Consider the following 15445-nt stretch of genomic DNA (forward strand, 5'->3'; position numbering starts at 1 on the left):
ACTTAGGCCTACTCGGATTAATTTACAATTTGCGAACCGAACGGTGCAACATACGAGAGGTATCATTGAAGACGTGCTTGTCAAGGTGGACAAGTACATTTTTCTGGTTGACTTTGTAGTGCTAGACGTCGATGAGGATGCAGATGTACCCTTGATACTTAGGAGACCATTTTTGCAGACTTCCAAAGCATTGATTGACATGGACGGTGGAGAACTCACACTGAGAGTTGGAGATGACAAGCTTACATACCGCCTTGCTGAAGCCATGCGGCATTCTCTTGATTTTGATGACACTTTATACTTTCTAGACACTACAGATGAGCTTGTTGATGAATACATGCTGGAAATGTTTAATCCGGATCCGTATGACGGTTTGTTCGACCAAGAGGAGGGACATGAAGATGTAATGATGCTTGGGTCGACGGATGAAGTATCATCTACCACGGGGATCTTGAAGAAGGTGCTCCGGAGAATGAAGAGGGCTAGAAGACGCCACCGGAAATGCTCCAAGGCTGTTGGAGACGTACATGAGCCAAAAAAGTTGGATGAACCATTGATAGGTGGTCCGAAGCCCAATAATACACACTCTACCCTCAAGAGACTTTGCACATCATGTTTCCAAGCCATGGGTAAGAGGGTGACTTTCATTCATGAATCCCCGTGAGGTAAGACAAGATACGTCAAGCTAAGTGAAGTTAAACAAGCGCTTCTTGGGAGGTAACCCAAGTGTTTACTGTTTTTCTTATCCTTTAGTTTAGTTGTTTGCATGAATAAATTGTTAAGTGTTGGTGTCTTAATCTATTAGATGCTTGTGCTAAGATTTCCTTGTGAACTTTGAATTTTAATCTTGTGATTTCATGTAGAATTGGCGAAGTTTGGTCGTTTGAGCTCTATTTCATATTTTTCACTGGTAAAATTTGCATAATAGGGTAGGCTCTGAGTGTGTAAACATGTTCAGAAATTTTCTGCAGAGCCCCTGCGATTTTTCTAAGTCATCCGGAGAAACACCACGCGGTGGAATTTCCACACGCCTGGGGTTGCACCGCGAGCTCATCCGAGAAGGCGGGAGGGCGCAAGGGCTACCCCCGTGAATGAATGACCAAGCGACTGTCACACGCCCGTGGGTACTCCAGCACGGGCATATGAATTCTCGCAGAGTTGGGCGATTTTCCCGAGAGCACACAGGCGTGGACTCGCCTCGTAAGCAACCTCGTGAACCACGCACGCGTGGGTACTTTCCACGCCTGCTGTGAAACTCGCAGTAAGAGTTCTCTCCATCCCGAGAAGACACAGGGCAGGGTCGCTCTTGTGAGTTTGGCATGTGAATGTCCACACCCGTGGGGAATTTCCGCAAGGGCGTGTGAAACACTTAGTATTTTTCTCGGATGTCCAGGGAAGCCACATGGGGCGTGCGGCTACCCCTGTGGATCGGGGGCACGGGCGTGGATATTTTCTGCACGTCCATGCGATAGAAGTCAGAGTCAAAGGAGCATTTTTCTGAAAGAGCACAGGGGTGTGCGCACGCCCCTTTAATGCTTTTAAAGTGAGGCACACGGGCATGGGGAATTTCCACACGCCCGTGCGGATGCACAGAACGCCAAAAGTGGTGGGCTCTGTTTAAAAGAGGATAGTTCCTCTCCCTATTCACAACTTCTATTCGCCTAAAAACACTCTCACAGTATTCTCCGAGTTCACTGTGCTAATTTGGTGGGATTTTAGTGATGTTTTCTGACCAGTTCTTCATTTTCTCACTCCATCGCGTCGGTAATTTTTTTTTTATCATCTTCCTTGCCAATTAATGGTTTCTATCGATTAACCTAGTTAATAATGCTTCATTTCTTCAATTGGAAAGACGATTTATGTTTAGAACGAAGTTAGAAGAACTATTAAGTTGTATTTTTGGATTGTTGAAGCGTGGCCGTGGGGTTCTCACGCCCCGTGGATCCACATGGGCGTGCGGAAATTCCACACGACTGTGTGGATTTCTGCAGAATTGGTTTATCAATTTATTTGATCAATTTCGTTTAAATCTTAAAGATTATGGCACCTAGGTCAAAGAAGCAAGCTGATAAGAGACCACGTGAGTCATCTCCTGAGCCCGAGGGCATGCGGTTTGCAATTCCAGAGCATCAGGTTCGCTATGAGCGCCTGTCGAGGCTCCGTTTTGGGCAGACTTGATTCTTAGACACGACTATATTGCGGGATCTGCAGTAGGGAGATGAGTTTGCTGATGAGATCGAGGATCTCATTTCAGAAGGTGGTTGGCGGCAGTTACTGACGATTAGAGAGCCAGCCATCCGAGAGTTTGCACTGGAGGTGCTATCATCATTCGAGTTTGATAGATCGTATGCGAGCTTTGACAGTGTGGACACCATTTAGTTCAGAGTATTTGGACACCATCATAGCTTGAGCATTATGCAGTTTTCAGTACTACTTGGCTTGTACGAGGAGGCATTCACCGATACAGAGGAATATGCACAGTTAGTGACTGATTAGCCTAGAAGCTTGACCCCACAGAGAGCTTACAGAGTGTTATGTGGTCAAGGTCAGTACGAGCCGGGGGTGTCCAAGGCCACGTGCCTTTCCCGACCTGCATCTGAGATACTTGCATGTCATTATGAGTAGGTCGGTGAATGGCCGTGGTGATAGCACGGTGTCCCTGAGATGCCGTGAGCTACGTGCTTGTACTCGATGGTACGAAACGTGCATCGATTCACTTAGGGGCACATCATCGGCGGAGTACATCAGACATCAAGGACACTATGCTAGACTGGGAGCGATCTTCTCGGGCCCCTAAATTACGAGATTAGTGTTGGGCATGGGTCTCTTGGATTCGATTCACGGGGCCGAGAAGACGAGTGTACCTGCTCCCTTAGTCTAGAGACGATGCTGTTGATGGGCATGGTCTGCAGGGTTCGGACAGGGATTTTTTGCTTTAGTACTACCAGCCAGAGATAGCCGAGGATGAGGGTGATGAAGCCGGAGCATCTCAGCCCGCTCCCGAGCATCACCCAGCAATGATGGAGATCGAGGCACCTCCAGTGGTAGAGGAGCCACCCCAGTGCATATGTTTTCACCATCTCGAACCAATGATCGCTTTGAGAGGCTCGAGAATGCTATAGGGGTGGTGCGAGCTGAGGTTGTTGAGATTAGGGTTACGCAGGCTACTCAGTACACAGAGTTCATGGCGCGTTTCAACGTATTACATCAGATTTTAGAGCGAGACGTCACCTCATCATTTGTATTGCAACCGAGGACTCCTCATGCCTCCTCAGTTCCTCCAGCACCTCCATCGTCGACCACAGCACTGGTGGACCCACCATGTGCGTCTCCAGCAGCAAAAGAAGCATAGGAGCCTGAGAGCAGCACCGACACTTGACTTCTCCTTTACTTCCTTGCATTTTATTTTATTTTTCTTGTTTTTAGACTTGTTCACTCAGAAAGGATTCCCCTTTTGAGTTTATTTTCATTTTTGCATCATCAAGTTGTATTCATTGCTTCATATTTTATATACACTCGAGTTATTTTATCTTTATTGAGCTTCACTGAACCCTCTCGTGTATGCGTGCAGATGGTCTTGCCTTCTTGGGAATTTAGACTTTGTGATGGGCATGGCCAAGGTGCTTCGGTACTTACCCGTGTGAGCTTCACTGAACACTACTCCCATGGAATTAGTTTCATCAAACGCAACACTAGGAGTCAGGGGAGTATTGTTTTGATTACTTCTCCCACATTTGCTTTTGAAGGATGTATATTTTGAGTGAGCTTGCATGTGTACATTGGGGACAATGTACAACTTAAGTGTGGGAGGGAGTTTCATAGTGCACACATCTTTTCTATTGTTCTTGATTGTCATATGCTCACTTAGCCAATGGCGGTTCACCTTAGTTGCAAGCATTGTATTCTTGAGTTTAGGAGAATTTCTAAGATTGAATGTTTTCATGCTCTATTTCTTGCTTGAACTTTTAGGAATTTTTGCCCGATTTACACTTAGTGCACTACTCACTCTTTAAACTCTATTGGAAACTCATGTTCGATGTTAAAGGGACTAGTTAGGTTTATTTTCTTGTGCTAAATTCTAAAACAAAAAATTAAAAGAAGGATCAAAATAGTTTTATTGTTTATTTGTGCTTGTTGAGTGGAAAGAGCTACCACCTATGAAGTATGAAGCTACTCTCATAAGTCGGATACTAGCTATGCCCTAATGAGAGAAAGAGCAATCTCATAGGATGAGTGAAAGCTACCATTCCGGTAGAAAGAGCTACCACCTCGAAAGTGTGAAACCCTCTTTAGCGGCCGCTTTGGAAAGGGCTACCTTAGAGGATGTGTGAAGCTACTACCATCTTTGAAATTGTTGTCACTTTTGTAGATAAATAAGTCCCTTTTACTTAGAATTTTGAGGAGTATACCTTGGGTTGTTTTGAGTGAGTTCACACACGTACACGACTTCGGGTTTTGTTTTCCTTTTTGATTCAAGTTTTTAGCTAGAGCATTGATTTTTCGTATTTAGTGTTGAAATTTCCCTCACTTGTAGAATGCTCTCTTTGTATATTTAGGTGAACCTAAGGCCAAGCACTTTCAATATTTTCTTCATGGAAGCACATAACGTTTTAATTTTTGCTTGAGGACAAGCAAAAGCTTAAGTGTAGGGGAGTTTGATAAGTGCTTGTGCGATATGAATGCGAAGCGTTCATTCCTTATGTTGAGAATTACTTTTCTTGGGTTTTTACACTAATATGTGTGTTTTTATGTTACTTTTATGCAGATAGGGTTGGAAGGCCGAGTACGAAGGAAAGAAGCCAATGTGGATTACAATGCACCGATTTTGGAGGAAATCTTGCTAAGGTTCAAACGCGAAGACATAGGTCGATGTGAGATGCTAGAGTGTGTGCCAACCTCCTCGTATTCGAGTTTGGCACATCCATTTGGAGGGCCACAAAGGCATTCACACTCGAGCATTCCGACCTATGCACATAGAACAATAGCTCCACCAACGTGTACACCATTGAAGAAGCAAGTGATCCACGACGCGATCGTGTGCCCGTTTGCGTTACCCCGATGAAAGTATGGAATTAGGAAGCTATTCAGGTCGAATACTGTAGCAGAGCAATGCAGCAACACCTTAGCATATACTGTAGCAGCACTGCTCACAGCCAGCCGAGAAACCAGAGAAACAGAGAATCCACACGGGCGTGTGGAAATTATCCACGCCCGTGTGGTAATTCCGCACGGGCTCGTCGAGCATCCACGCCCGTGTAGTCGCCCGATTCCAGCCCTATTTAAAGCCGATTTAGACCGGATTTTGGTATTCTTTTCTCAATCTTTTCCCCAACTTGAGAGAGGGCTTCGGCTAGGGTTTCAAGGGGTATTGGCGAAGGTTTTGGAGAGGTTCTACGGCTGTGACATCGTCATTCCTTAGGAAGAAGGTTGGAAGGGGAGCTTCCGTTGAGGCGTATCCTATACCGGACGAGGGAATCCTTGGATGAAGAGTAGAGGACTTTCCACAAGACCATCGACACGACTATCAAGGGGGTTTCTTTATGGATTCATTGCTTTTATATTCTATTTCTTTGATTGTACTTAGCTCCATGGAGAGCTAAACCCCTAGTGGGTACTCGGGTATTGTGAACCCTAGGATGTATTTGTTTCTTTGAACCTCTTTATTATGCTGCCAATAAATTGATGTTTATTGTGAGTTCCAACCTTGAATGCTTGATTTTATGAACATTTCCCCTAGAGTGACACTAGGGTTGAGAGTTCTTGTTGGTAACCTTGTGAGTGAGTGGCACACCACGAGCGGCACACCACGAGCGTTAGACAAAGCTAGGTTGGAGAGGGTTGAGAGGATGAGTCGAGAGGTACAGGAGCATCCCCTTTCCCCTCCGGCGTGATAGATTCTACCTCCGTTCGTCAAGTTCTTTGCGCCCATAATAGAGTGAATAATCTAAGGGATGAACTTCCGCTGGGGCTTAGTTGCTCGTGCAACGGAGTGAAGCGTTGAGATAATCTTAGTATCTAGGGCTCAATTGTGGTTAGGGACCTTCCACCTGGACCAAAGGGTTAGGTCTATAATTAGGAAGAGATTTATCACTTGGAATCCCTAGAGCTCATTGCAACTCTGTGCGAGTGCGAGGTGTTGAGATTGTTCGATTTCTCCTCCAGGACATGTATAGAGTTAGGCATAGTTGACCTTAGATTTGGGACTATGTAATTAAGGATTTCCACGACTCACCATTGCATTGATTAGGAAGCATAATAGAGGGTTCTTGCACTTGAAACAATTATTCTAGGTAGAGCAATATTCGGGTACCCCATCTTTATCGATTGCCTTACCCCCTTCTTTACTTTTGCTCTCTTACTTGTTTCTTTTACTGTTGAGAATTGAATCATTGTCACACTCATTATCATTGATCTTTTACATAGTTAAGAATCGAATTAAGTATTTTTATTCCCTACTCCCTGTGGATTCGATACCCGCTCACCCGGGATTATTACTTTGACAAACCCGTGCACTTGCGGGATATACGCAAGGGGACCTTGTCAGAGTGCGAGGTTGAGAGGTTATCTAAACTCTCCTCCAGGACATGTATAGAGTAAGGCATAGTTGACCTTAGATTTGGGACTGTGTAATTTAGGATTTCCACAACTCACCATTGCATTGATTAGGAAGCATAATAGAGGGTTCTTGCACTTGAAACGATTATCCTAGGCGGAGCATTATCCGGGTACCCCATCTTTATCGATTGCCTTACCCCCTTCTTTACTTTTGCTCTCTTACTTGTTGTTTTTTATTGTTGAGAATTGAATTATTGTCACACTTATCATCATTGATCTTTCACATAGCTAAGAATCGAATTAAGTATTTTTATTCCCTATTCCCTGTGGATTCGATAACCGCTCATCCGGGATTATTACTTCGACAAACCCGTGCACTTGCAGGATATACGCAAGGGGACCTTGCCAGGGAAGTTGAAGGATCTGACAACATCTCAGAACAGAATGAACATCAAAAAACACTATCTGATTACGAAAGACAGTCAATATTGGGGACACAATTTAGCATTATGCGGCCCCCAATCATAACTCAGAATTTTGAGCTAAAACTGGCATTCATCCACATGTTACAGCAGCCCGCATAGTTAAATGGTTTAGCCGATGAGGATCGAGACAGCTACATGGAGAATTTCTTGGAAATGTGTGATATGCTCAAGATCAATTGTGTTATGGATAATGTCATTAAGTTGAGAGCCTTCCCATTTTCCTTAAAGGGGAGAGCAAAGCAGTGGCTACACTCATTACCTGGAGCATCGATCACTACATGGAAGGAGACATGGGAAAGGTTCAAGGAACTCCTACGAAAATGTCCTCAATATGGGTTTCCAGAGTGGATGATCATTTAGACTTTTTACAATGGTTTGAACCCAAGTACAAGACAGTTACTTGATGCAGGAGTAGGAGGTGCCTTAGCTAGCAAGACCCCCATAGAATCCCGGCAATTAATTGAAGAAATGGGGTTGAACACCTACCAATGGAATGCTAGGAGGAAGAAGAAAGTGGCCAGCATCCATGAGATTGATGTTGTTACATTGTTGGGGGCCCAAGTGGAGGCATTAAGAAAGAAGTTAGACACTATAACTTCTTTGAGATTGGTGGCCGTAATCAGTTGTGACGGATGTGGAGGGGATATGCCCCATCCTATTTCCCGATAGCCGTTGATGGTACACTCTCCGTTGAGCAAGTTGACTATGTGGGTAAAGCAATGAGAAACTAAGACAATCCCTATAGTTCTGGTTGGAGGAACCACCCTCATTTCTCATGGAACAACCAAGGGCAACATATGGCCATCGTACCACCGGGTTTTCAACAATAACAAGCCCCGAACATAGAGAATAGATTTTCAGGCTTGGAGACCGGGATATCTGATCTAGAGAAAGCCTAGACCAAATTTGTCCAATCATCAGATACACGGTTCCAATCTGTCGAAGCTAAACTTTGCAACCACACCGCTTCATTGCACAACCTAGAGAATCAAATGGGGTAAATCGCGAAGTCTCTATCGGAGAGACCACAAGGAAGCTTGCCGAGCTATACCAAGACTAATCCAAGAGAACATGTGAAGGCGATCACTTTGAGAAGTGGACATGAGGTTGAGGGTGGTCTTCCAAGTGAGAAGACCAATGTTGAAGCACCCGAGGTCATGGTGGTTGAGGAGAGAGCCAATAAAGAAAAATAGGTGGCACCCCTACCTTACAAGCTAAGAATCCCTTATCCTTTAAGTTTGAAGAACGACCAAAATGATGAGCAATACAAGAAGTTCTTGGGTCTATTTAAGCAATTGCACATCAAAATTCCTTTTGTAGATCCGTTGTCTTAAATGCCTTAATATGATAAGTCCTTGATGCCTCAGTGATCTTAGATGTCTCTTGTTCGGTGGTGTTACAAAAGAATATGCCGAACAAGAAGAAGGACCCCGGAAGCTTTGTGATACCGTGCAACATTGGCAATTTGGGAGAAGTGATGGCATTGGCGTACTCAGGGGCCAGTATCAACGGCATACCATACTCTTTCTTTCAGAAGCTAGGCTTGGGAGAGCCTAGGCCCACTCGGATGACTTTGCAATTGGCGGATCGAATGGGTGACATCTGAGGGGCATCATTAAAGATGTGCTTGTCAAGGTGGACAAGCACATATTTCTTATAGACTTCACAGTGTTGGATGTCGATGAGGATGCAGATGTTTCTTTAATACTCGGGAGGCCATTCTTAATCAACTCAAAGGCATTTATCGACATGGACGGTGGGGAGTTGGCACTTAGGGTTGGAGATGACAAGCTCACATACCGCCTCACTGAAGCCATGCGACATTCTCTTGAATTTGATGATACTTTATATTTTCTTGATACTAGCGATGAACTAATTGATGAATATTTACTAGGAAATGTTGAATCCAGACCCGTACGAGGGGTTGCTTGACCAAGAAGTGGAGAGCGGGAATTGATGATGTGGGCTCTAGAGGAGAAGGTACCATCTACTCCGGGGATTGTAAAGAAGATGCTCGAGAAGATGAAGTGACCAAGAAGATGCCACAAGAAATACCCCAAGGCTGTTGGGGATATGCGAGAATGGAACAAGGGTGATGAACCCTCAAGTGGTAACAAGCTTGACAACTCTCCCTCTACCTTTAAAAGGTTATGTTCATCATGCTTCCAAGTCATGGGTAAGAGGGAAACCTTCATCTATGAGCCCCAATGTGGTAAGAAGAGGTACGTCAAGCTTAGTGACGTAAAACAAGTGCTTCTTCGGAGGCAACCCAAGTCTTTATTATTTATCTACTTTTTAGTTTAGTGTTTGTATGAATAAGGTTTTGAGGGTTGGTGTCCTAATTTTGAGATGCTATTGCTATGATTTTCTCTTGGATTTTTGGTGCACACGTGTGCTAAAATGTGTTCGGCAAAGTTTTTGGTCGTTTGAGCATGTTGTGTATTTTTCTTTGGTATAGTTTGCATGATAAAAATAGGCTCTTAGTGTTTTTATTTGTTCAGGAATTTTTTGTAGAGCCTACTGAGTTTTCTAAGGCATCTAAAGAAAATGCATGGGAGTGTGAAATTTCCACATGCCCTTGGGTCTCTACTGTGAGCTCATCCTGAGAGGCCATAGGGGCATGGACTTTCATAGCGATGCATTTGAGACAACGCCTTGACAAATGGAATGTTGATGTGTAACTACTTGAATAAACCCATGAACTTCTTGTATTCCTTATCATTTTAGTCATTCTTCAATCTCGAGTGATAAGGGATTCTTGACTTTTAAGATGGGGATACCACCTTCTTCTCTTTAGCTCTCTCCTCAACCTCCATGACCTCAGGTACTTCAACATTGGTCTTCTCACTTAGAAGCCTACCCTCAACCTCATGACCACTTCTCAAAGTGATTATCTTTGTATGTTCTATCAGATTAGTTTCGGTGTTAATAGGCAAGCTCCCTTGAGGTCTCTCCGATAATAACTTCGCAATTTACCCCACTTGATTCTCTATATTGTGCAATGATGCGGTCTGGTTGTGAAGTGTAGCTTTGACCGACTGAAGCCTTTTATCCGATGCTTGGGTGAACTTGGTCAAAGCTTTCTCTAGATCGGTTATCCGGTTCTCCAAGCCTGAAACTCTATTCTCCTTGTTCAGGGCTTATTGTTGTTGTTGGAAACCCGGTGGTGCCATGGCCTTCTATTTCCCTTGATTACTCTATGAAAGATTCGGGTGGATCCTCCAACCGGGATTATAGGTGTTCCTAAAAGTATTGCCTTGGCCTCTCATCACAATACCAACAAAATCCACTTGTTCTACCGTGGATATACTACTAACAAAAATCGGGCAATCAAACGAAGCATGTCCTCCCCCATAACCAGCGTAACTAGTCAAAACCGCCACTCTACGAGAAGTTAAAGTATCTAACTTCTTACTCAATGACTGAACCTGGGCCGCCAATGAAGTAACTACATCGATCTTATGAAGTCTGGCTATCTTCTTTGTGTCTCTTGTGTTCCACTGATAACTGTTCATAGCTATTTCCTCAATGAGATGTTAGGCTTCTTTAGGAGCCTTGCTTCATAAGGTACCTCCTACTATTGCATCAAGGAACTGCCTTGTGCTTGGGTTAAACCCATTATAAAAAGTTTGAATGATCATCCACTTGGGGAACCCATGTTGAGGACATTTTCGGAGGAGCTGCTTGAACTTATCCCATGTCTCAAAAAGAAACTCCAATTCCTCTTTGCACAAAAGAGGATATTTCATTCTTGGGCTTCACAAATTTTGCAGGAGGGAAATATCAGGCAAAGAAAACTTCTACAATCTCCTTCCAAGTAGTCATCGATGTTCTAGTAATGAATGTAGCCATTGGTATGATCTCCCCTTCATGGAAAATGTGAAGACCCTCAATCTGATAGCAACATTTGTAACTCTATTAATTTAACCATGTTGCACACTTCCAAGAAGCTCTCAATGTGGTTATTCGGATCCTCATCGGCCAGACCATTAACCTGTGTTGACTGCTGTATTATCTGGATGAATGCTGGCTATAGCTCAAAATTTTGACAAATAATCAGTGGCCGCATAATACTACACTTTGTGCCTATAACTGTGGGTTTGGCATAATCTGATAGTGTCCTCTGCTGCTCATTATGTTCTGCCATATTATCTGACCCTTCACCTTCTACCTCAGCTTGATTTGACTGTTCTTACACAGGTTCTTTTCCCCTTCTATGAAGTGTTCATTCAAGTTCAGGATCTTCTTCAACCAATGACAAAGGGTTCCCTTGCGGTATAACCTGGAGCTGCAACCAAAGAAAAAAAATCAAATAAGAACGATGGAAGAATAAGAAAATGTGAAATATAATAAGTGGTGAATAGCTAAAATAGCAAAGTGCAAAGTGTTTCTAAAATGTCTATTCCCCGGCAACAATGCCAAAAACTTGATAATGCCCTTTTGCCTGTAAACCGCGAGCGCACGGGTTTGTCGTAGTAATAATACCCTGGTGAGTGGGTATTTGTATCCACAGGGAATAGTGATTACAAACACAAGATATCTATTTAACTAAAATGAACATGAATCAATAGTGGTATGAATAAAATCAATGAAAATGGAAATAAGGAAAGAAGAAGGAAGAGATACGCTATAAAAAATGAGAGGAAAGGCAATCGATAGAAAGTGGGGCACCCAGACAATGCTCACCCTAGGACTATTACTTCAAGTGCAAAAACAACTATTATGTCTCCTAACTAATACTTAATGAGTCATAGAAATCTTAAAGTACACGATCCCAAACCTAAGGTTAACCGTGACTTTTAAGTGCTTGTGCAATAGGAATACATAGTGTTCTTTCCTTGTGTTGAGCATTACTTTTCTCAGGTTTTTACGCTAATATGGGTATATTTATGTTACTTTCATGCAAGTAGGGTTGTGAGGCCGATTATTAGAGAAAAAAGCCAATGTGGGTCGTAATGCACTTATTTGGAGGAAATCTTGCAAAGGTTCGAACGCAAAGACATAGGTCGGGTTCAAGATGGAGGAATGTGTGCCAACCTCCTCGTACTTGAGTTCACATAACTATTTAGAGGGGCACAAGGGTAGTCACATTCAAGCATTCTGACTTGTACATATAGAACAAGATCTCCACCAACATGTCCGTTATTAAAGAAGCAAGGCGATCCATGACGTAAATGTGTGCCCGTTTACGTTACCTCGATGAAAGTATGGATTCAGGAGTATTTCAAGGTGGTACTGTAGCAGGGTATTGTAGAAAACACAGTAGTAAAAATACTATAACAACACTGTTTACAGCCGGCTGAGAAAAATGGAAAATAGAGAATTGACACGGGCGTGTGGAAATTCCACATGCCAGTGTGAAAAATCTACAGGGCGCCCACATGGGCATGTGGATTCCCGATTCCAGCCCTTTAAAAGCTAATTTCAGCATTCTTTTCTTCATCTTTTCCCCAACTTGAGACAGGGTGGTAGCTAGGGTTTTGAGAGGTATTAGCTAGGACTTTGGAGTGGTTCTATGGCTCTGACATCACGCGCCATTTCGAAGAAGGTTAGTGGGAGAGTTTTCGTCGGCACTGATCTGGCGAGGTATATCCTACGCCGGACAAAGGGACCCTTGCGACGAGTAGAGGACTCTCTACAAGACCATCGCCATGACTAACAAGGGGGTTTTCTATGGATGCTTTGTTTTTACATTCGATTTCATTAATTGTATCTAGCTCCATGGAGAGCTAAACCCGTAGTGTGTACTTGGGTATTTGTGAAACCTAGGATGTATTTGTTTCATTGAATCTCTTTATTATGCTTTCAATTAATTGATGTTTATTGTGAGTTCCAATCTTGGAGACTTGATAGTATTAATACTCCCCTAGAGTGACACTAGGGTTGAGAGTTATTATTGGTAACTCTTGTGAGTGAGTGACACACCATGAGTGTTAGACAAAGCTAGATTGGAGAGGGTTGAGAGGGTGAGTCGAGAGGTAGCGGAGCGTCCCCTTTCTCCTCCATTGTGATCTATCCTACCTACATGTTGCAAGAGTTCTTTGCGGCCATAGTAGAGTGAATGGGCTAAGGGATGATTTTCCGTTGGGGCTTAGTTACGAGTGCAACAGAGTGAAGCGCTGAAGTGATTTTAGCACCTTGAACTTAATTGTGGCTAGGGATCTTCCACCTGGGCCAAAGGGTTAGGTCTATACATAGCAATAGGGTTTATCACTTGGAATCCCTAGAGTTCATTGCAATTATATACGAGTGCGAGGTTGAGAGGTTATTCAATCTCTCCTCCAGGACATGTATAGATGATAAGTGTCTAAATGTAGGTGTTTTCATATATATATCATATTTACTTTGCATGTATTTTGTGAGGTTTGATTCCCGTTTTATGTTTAATCGTGTACTATTTGCTTTGTAGCGCATAAGGAAGCCATGGAGAACAAGAAGATATCATTTGGGCGAAAAGAGAAGAAAACAGGAATTTCATACTACCCCCATACTACCCAGTATGAGGGCCGTATGCACTGTAGCTGCGGAATGATTCAGAGTGTCTGCCCAGATTTCCATACTACCCACTATATGGGGCCGTATGGAGGCCGTATGCACATTATATGGAACGCGAATCTAGGGTTTTTGAGTGCTATACGACCCCCATATGACCCGTATGACCCGGGGGATATATATACTAACTTTTAGGGCAGAAAAAGAGACTTTCTGGCTAGACTTTTTGTTGGGCATATTTTGGGAGACACTTGAGAGGCTTGTGGCGACCTCGAGGAGGAGAAAAAGGGCAAGGAAGCTAGAAGATCATCCAAGCCCAAGGTCCAAGACTCTCAAGGAAAGAAGGCAACTTCATTCAAGGGGAGATCTACCACGATTTGAAGGAAGGAGACCCGCAGCTAGAGGAAGCGTCATTGGGCACTCCTTTGGTGGGGAAAGCGTTATTCAGCATAATCTTCACCTCATCCTCCACCATTTCATCTAGGGAGTGTCATTTATGCTTTTGTTTCATGTTTTGCTTGTTTGTATTGCTTGTTATGGGATGATGACACACTAGACACCCAAGGCCAATGGGTGTTGGCAAACCTTGGGGGGTTTTATCATGTATGTTGGATGATAACTTGTTAATTCCATGTTTTGGTAATTTTGAGATTTAATCCATTGTTTTCATGCTAAGTGCTACACTAAGGAGAAATCCGTAGCTCTTTATGAGTGATGCATGTAGATGTGACTTGCTCGCATGTATTAGATCATGAATGGATTAGAAGGGGATACTTGTATCATCACACCGAGAAATCGGATGTTTGGTAGCCATCCATGTAGGTTTAACCCGAAGAAGAGTAGGTTTACTCCTAAGTGAGATTTCCTCGTACTTAATGCAATCGTAGGGATATGGATTTGGGAGAAATTCCTATCTATGTTCATATGGGATTAGGGTTCAATCGCCGAGAAATTGGGGTTGTTCTAATCTTGGAATCTCATGGTCCATTTTACCCTTGCATCTCTAGATTATCATCCATGTTGCATGATAACCCCTCCAGGGGATCCACATCCATAAGCCTTTGAATTTCATTGATTCTCTTGCTTGCTCATTGCTTGTTCTCTCTAATTTGTTGGCAAATATCATTTTAGCTTTAATTACATTTAGTAGAGTAAAATCCATCGCTTGAGATCTTAGGCTAGATAATAGCTCAAGAAGGAGTAATAGGAGATCCTTAGCCACGTGGAATACGATCCTCGTGTCTTCACACGAGGTATTACTTGGCGATCCCGTACACTTCGGTGAAGCAATCAAGTTTTTTGGCGCCGTTGCTGGGGACTTTAAGGAATTCTAGGAAACTTTTAGATCATTACTCTAGCTATTTCATTCTTTACTCAATTTTTTTTATTGTTATTTTTCTTTTCCTTTAATTTTAACTTTCTATCATCTTTCTCAGTTTTGCAAGATACTGTGCATGACACGCTCAAATCCATCGACATTGATTACACCGGATAGTGAAATTGAAAGAACTTTGCATCGGAGATTGAGAGAGGTTGGTGAAGGATTGGGTACGTAGGACATTGAAATTGAGGATAGAGAGTCTTCAATCATGGCCGAAGAGCGACGCACTCTTTCCGAATATGAAAGACCCCAATTCACGGGAGATGAGTTTAGTGTTCAAGCACCAACCGTGGCATCCAAAAACTTTAAAATTAAAGCGAGTACAATCGGCATGGTCCAGATTTTGGTTTAATTCAATGGTCTAGCAAAATGAAGATGCACATGACCACTTTTGCCGATTCCTCCAAATTTTGCTCTACATTCAAGATTAATGGGGTGACCGATGATGACGATCCTTTTGAGACTATTAAAACATTGAAGGATATGGTTGAGAAGTTCCTTGGGAGATACTTTCCGCCAAGCAAAGCAGCTG

At 43.1% G+C, this 15445-nt stretch overlaps 1 non-coding gene across 1 annotated transcript; it reads left to right on the forward strand.

Annotated features, from left to right (window-relative positions):
• The first annotated feature begins 10691 nt into the window (after positions 1–10691).
• LOC120279764 lies at positions 10692–10798 on the forward strand. Its single transcript, XR_005542067.1, has one exon. It is a non-coding gene; the product is annotated as a small nucleolar RNA R71 (small nucleolar RNA).
• The last annotated feature ends 4647 nt before the right edge of the window (positions 10799–15445 follow it).

Source organism: Dioscorea cayenensis, chromosome 16 (genome assembly GCF_009730915.1).
Source record: "Dioscorea cayenensis subsp. rotundata cultivar TDr96_F1 chromosome 16, TDr96_F1_v2_PseudoChromosome.rev07_lg8_w22 25.fasta, whole genome shotgun sequence".
Lineage (NCBI taxonomy): Eukaryota > Viridiplantae > Streptophyta > Magnoliopsida > Dioscoreales > Dioscoreaceae > Dioscorea > Dioscorea cayenensis.